The 6106-nt window shown below is 39.9% G+C and overlaps 1 non-coding gene across 1 annotated transcript; it reads left to right on the forward strand.

The window, feature by feature from the left end:
- Positions 1 to 1804: 1804 nt before the first annotated feature.
- Positions 1805 to 1911, forward strand: LOC137939613 (small nucleolar RNA R71). Its single transcript, XR_011109992.1, has one exon. It is a non-coding gene; the product is annotated as a small nucleolar RNA R71 (small nucleolar RNA).
- Positions 1912 to 6106: the final 4195 nt, after the last annotated feature.

Here is a 6106-nt window from a genome sequence, read left to right on the forward strand (position 1 = left end):
TCAAGATGAAGATCCTGTGGATGATCAGTTGTGATAACCTCATAAGCTTCTTCCAACAGAGGTACAAAATTGAGTAAAGAATCAACCTCTCGAAAACATGTTTCCTCATCAAAATAGTCCATGTCTAAAGATGTTATGCAAGACCAAAAAGATTCAAGAGTGGATTTGTCATCAAGCATAACAGTTTCTATCTTAAATGTAGGACTCAGATCATCAGACTCAAGTGGGTGGTGCCCGACATTAAATACATTCAATGAGACCTTAAAATTTCCAAAAGACAACTCCAACTCACCACTTTTACAATGAATGATAGCATTAGATGTGCCTAAGAAGGGACGTCCTAGGATGACAGGAATTTGGTTGGTCACATTGACTACTGTTTCTGTATCAAGAACAATGAAATCAACCGAGAACAAAAAATTGTCCACTTTTATCAAAACATCTTCAACTATTCCTCGTGGTATATTGATAGAATGGTCAACTAGTTGAAGTGTGATGGGAGTAGGCTTCAATTCTCCCAAACCTAATTGCTGGTACACAAAGAAAGGAAGCAAATCCACACTTGCCCCTAAGTCAAGAAGAGCTCTCTGGATGGTATGTTCACCAATGACACATGAAATTGTGGGACATCCAGGATCTTTAACTTTAGGAGGAGTGTTGTGCTTCAGAATTGAGCTTACATTCTCGGTAAGAAAGACCTCTTTTTGTTAACATGTTGTTTTCTCTTCTGTGTACAAAGGTCTTTAAAAAATCGGGCATAGGCAGGGACTTGCCTAATAGCATCAAGAAGTGGAATGTTAATGTGAAACTTACTAAACAGTTCCAACGTTTCATGCATGCTATCTCCTTTCCTAGGTGGGCCCGATAACCTCTGCGGATAAGGAGCTAGTGGGACTTGGTTAGGGATCTGCTTGGCTGTTGGTGGAGAACTTGGAGGTTCTTCACTCAATGATGTGTCCCCATTGTCATCCTTTGACTCCTTAGACTTAGTGGTCCCTACCCCATTGTTCAACTCACGACCACTCCTAAGGGTGGTTATGGCTTTGGCTTGCTCATGGTGGGGTTTGGAACTCAACCCACTCTCATGTGTGCTTTTGGGGTCAGGAATGGTTTGACTCGGGAGTCTATTTTGTGCTTGTTCACTCATGTAGCTGGCCAAATGACTCACTTGCATTTCAAGTTTAGCAATGGAGGACTGTGTATTCTGCATGAATAATTGAACTGTATCCTCAAGTGAAGGTTTTTGTGGAATCAATGAGTGAAGTGTGGGCATGGAGCTTGGGGTTGAGTAAACCCTGGAGGACCCCCAACCTGTGGGCCCTTGAACCATGAGAAATTTGGGTGCCTAGCCCAACCCGGATTATATGTTTCCGAAAAAGGATCGTTCCAGTTTGGTCTATGAAAATTCTGGACTGCATTCAACTCCTCAATGAGCTCTGGGTAGGATGAACTAGATGGACACATTTGTGTGGGATGAGATGAACCAGAGCATATGCCACAGACAATAGAAGGGTTAGGAGCAGGTGAACTCTTGGACACCATAAGGGCATCAATTTTTCTAGTCAACCACTCAATCTTGGCCATGAGCATGGGTGTTTCACTAATGTCGTATAGACCCCCTCTTTTGGCTTCGTGGGATCTCCCATCAACATTAAATGACGAACCCCATTGCTGAGATTCAAAGAAGTCCCATGCCTCACTAGCACTCTTACCCATCAAACTCCCACCACTCGTTGCATCTACCAAGGATCTAACCTGGGGTGTAAGACCTTGATAAAAGTATTGCACAAAATGCCATTTCTCAAACCCATGATGCCAACACCTACAGATCAAATCCTTCCATTTCTCCCAAACCTCATAAAAGTGTTCACCCTCTTGCTGCATAAAGTTGGAGATTTCTGTCCTGAGGGCTGTAGTTCTCTAAATGAGAAAGTACTTGGACAAAAATTTTGTGGCTAATGTGTCCCATGAAGTAATGCTGCCCACCTCCAAGGAATTAAGCCAAGACTTGGCCTTATCCTTAAGTGAAAATGGAAAAAGTCTTAACCGGATAGAGTTATCTGAGAAATTCTGGAATTTGAAAGTTGCACAAATATCTAAGAATTCCTTGATGTGGTAATATGGATCCTCCTTCTCCAACCCATAGAACGTAGGGAGGAGTTGGATCACACCCGGTTTCAACTCATAACTGGCGGCAGTAGTGGGTGGCAATATAATGCAAGAAGGTGATGTGAAGTGGGATAGGATAGAATAATCCCTCAGGGCTCTACGGTCACCTGCTGCAGGTAACTGTAATGGTTCACCCTGATTGGCCATGGTAGCTCCTAACTTGACTTTGGGCGTTTTCCTACAAATATGTTCTACCTCTTCAACAAAGGGAGCTAATGGTCCACCTAGGGAGCGGCGCCCGTGCATAAAAACACAAAAAGAAACAAAACGAACTATCAAATTAAGCTAACAATCTCACTACTAAAAATATGAACTAACTAGAAGAAATAAAAATAATTTCGTACAAAATCACCAAGCTAAAATTATGAAAGCAACAAAAAAATAAAATAAAATAAAATAAGATAAAAATAAATCTAACCTAAGACCATGGAGAACAAAGAGATACACTTAATACGTGCCTCCCCAGCAACGGCGCCAAAAACTTGATGTAGTAATTCAGTTACATCAGCTTTAATACCTCGCAAGCGTACGAATCGTTCATGTAATTTAGCGGGAAGCGATGGTCATATCCACAGGGAGGACTGAATTTTGTCTATTCTTTAGTCAACTAGCCTAACCAAATACGATGAATTAATATGAACTAAATACTAATTATATCTTAAATTATCAAGCAATCATCTAGTCAACTACTTGCACAACATGAAACGTCAACTCTGGATTTTACGGTGATTCGTGCCTTTCTCGAGCGCCACGTAACCACGGATCAGATTTCTCAATCTTTGCATCTAGCCCCTCTCGGGCGCATAGAGTGAAAGACAGAAATCGGATTAAAATACCAAAATCCAACCTCAATCATAATCCTACCCTAATTAGCTAATTTAATAAAATATTCGGAAAACAAATATTCAATAAACATTAATTATCAAATCAGTTTTAATAAACATCCAAAACCTAAGTTCAAACTATATAAAAAATTAAATTCAAAAATGATGAATTACTCCCCTTCTCCTTCCTCTTGCTCGGGCAGCAACTCGTTCTCATGGGTGCTGCAATTTCCCAAAATTGATGGCTTTGGGTAGCAAGAGTGAGTGGCCGGAGGTAGAGACGACGCCGGCGATGAAGGATAGAAGCCGATGGACGGAGGTGACGTCCGGCGAAGAAAGAAACAAAGCTGAAGTCCTCTAACCGGCTCTCTCGAGTCTCGGTTGGAGTCGGAATAGCTTCGGGAATGGTCAGAAATACGTGATAGACGCCGGAGGATGGTCGAAAAGTGGAATTGGCACCGGAGAAGCCCTCTCGAATCACTTCTCGGCCTGGCGAGCAGAAATTGTCGAACTCACCTCGACGGAGACTCTCTCGAGCTCTCCTCGGGTTTGTTCTCCATTGTCAGACGGCGGTGGACAGCGGTGGAAGGCGGTGGCGTGGCGAAAGATGGTGGGAAACTCCTCTCGGGTCTTCCCCTGTTTCCATTCCAAGGTCCTCTGTTTTAGTCGATCTCCCCCTCTCCTTTCCGTCGACGCTCCTCCCTTGCTTTAATACCCTTTTTCTTTGTTTTAAAACGATTTGCCCTAAAAATCACCTCCATTTCACTAAGGGCATTTTGGTAAATATCTCATTCTCCATCAAAATTCTCCTGAAATTCCATAATTAAATACATAAAAAACATTTCAGGAATAAATAAACCCTAAAAGCAATGAAATATAATTCAGGAGAGAAAAATATGCAATATAGACAGTGATTAATGCCAAATTCAATAAATGCACGTTTCATTTGAAAACTGATAAATAACCACCTATAACACAATTATAAAGGTTATTCTATTATAATTAACCTAGTTCTCATGTCAGAATATGGCATCTATCACATGCCACCTACAAGAGCTCACTCAAGGGACCATGTTCTCTCTCTTCCATGCAAGACAAATTACAAAACATGCCAGCTACAAGATCTCACTCAAGCGACCCATGTCCAGCTGTATCAAAAATACATGTGGTTTAGAAAATTCTTTCATGCACGTTCCTCGTATCAAAAAGAAGAGATATTCACCAACTAGGCACTTACCTAAAAACACTCTATCAAGATCACACAATCTAGATCACATAAACAAGGGTCAAGAATAATTAAAATTTAAATTCTTACATAAATTCTCTAGACTCTGATGGAAAGAAACCTAGACCTTCTCCAAAGATTTTGAAATGCTTCCTTATTTCATCGTAGAACGTAGGAAAGAAATTTGTGTGTATCTTGTATGTTTCTCTCATTAATAAATCATGTTTGATAGTTACAAGTTTAATTTGAGGTGTTTTAAATTTGAAAGGTTTTCACATGGAATCAAAGTCGACAGTCTGATCCAAGGAAAAGTCATTCAATTCTGAAAAAGAAGGAAGCCTCACATCCCTCTTGCATACATACGTCCTCTCCTTCTTCCTCTCATTTAGGGGTGGCTTCGAACCGAGCCGGTTCGCGAGCCGGCTCGGTTCAGCTCGGTTCGATTCGTCATTTAACGAGCTCGAGCACCGAAATCGGCTCGTTTACCTTAACGAGCCAAGCTCGACTGAAGCTAGGTTCGATTCATCGGCTCGCGAGCCGGCTCAAAATGAGTCGGATCGGTATGACTCGGTAATGGGTCGCGAGCGAGAGCGGGAGCGGGAGCGAAAACGAGGGGGGGAAAATTTTTTCCTCCCCCCTCGTCACCGTCGATCCCTCCCATCGGTTGTTGTCGCCGCCTCTACTGCCGTCGTAGCTGTTCGTCGGCGTCTATACCGCCGTCGCAGCTTCTCGTCGGCCGCCTCTATGGCCGTCCGTTCGATTTTTTCCTCTCCTCGCCGTCGCCTCTATTTCCGTCGCCGCCGCTTCCGTCACCGCCGCTTCCGTCACCGCCGCTTCCGTCACCGCCGACTCCGTCGTGGCCGTCATCCTCGACGATAGGTCCTCCCCGGCGCCGTAACCCCCTTCCCTCCACGTCTCGGCGGAAAACCAGAACAGGGGAGAAATAATCTCCCCCTTCCCTCGCGAGATCATAAAATAAAAAAAATACAAAAACTTTTTCCTCTGGAAAAAATTAAAAATAAAATTTATAGAAATAATTTTCTATAAACTATTAGTGTCTCATGTTTGTTTTTCTAATTGAAATTTTTTATTAAAAATCATATAATTTTCTAAATAAGATTTTTCATACCAAGATGGGGTAAAAAACTGTATAGAAAATTTTTGAATAAGTATTTAACAGTTGATGCTTTAATACTTTTAGCATGAAGCAATTTTCATTGCAATTTTGTGTTTGATATTTTATTTAATTAAAAATTTATCGATAAGTATAATAATATATTAGATTGATTATTAATTTTTATTTATTTCCCTAGAAGAGACAATAAAAGGTCCATTTAACTTTCCAAAAAAAATTTAAAATATTTCTTTTAATTTTCTAATAAGTCACTAATAGTAATAAGATTTTATTTAAAGGTTTTTTTGGGAATATGTATCATAGGAAAAATATTTTTAGTTTTTCCTAGAATATAAATTTTTATCTGAAGGCACTAAGGACGCCATAACAAATTATGGCCAGATTCAAAAATTACAAAACAAGCTAGACAAAAATTGGAGTAAAAAATATTAATATTGGTGCATTTTAATCCATTATTGAAATTCAATCCTGAACCGCCCCTATCATTATATTTTTTAAAAATATATGCATAATTTTATATATAATTTATTCAAAGCCACTCCTACGTGCGAGATCATAAACAAGGAAAAAAAACTCTTTGTCCTTTCCTCATGGCTCTTAAATAAATTGAAAAGATACTTTAGTAGAAATACGTTTCTAGAGACTACTAGTGGTTTTTCAATAAATGTTGAAAAGACATTTTTAATAGAAATATAGGGACCATTAGTACCTTATATTTTTTTCAAAATATTTTTCTAATTATAAATTCTTTTT

The sequence above is a fragment of the Aristolochia californica genome, unplaced genomic scaffold (genome assembly GCF_029961685.1).
Source record: "Aristolochia californica isolate CCGP_79_NKW_82.1479 unplaced genomic scaffold, dmAriCali1.0.hap1 SCAF_8, whole genome shotgun sequence".
Taxonomy (NCBI): Eukaryota; Viridiplantae; Streptophyta; class Magnoliopsida; order Piperales; family Aristolochiaceae; genus Aristolochia; species Aristolochia californica.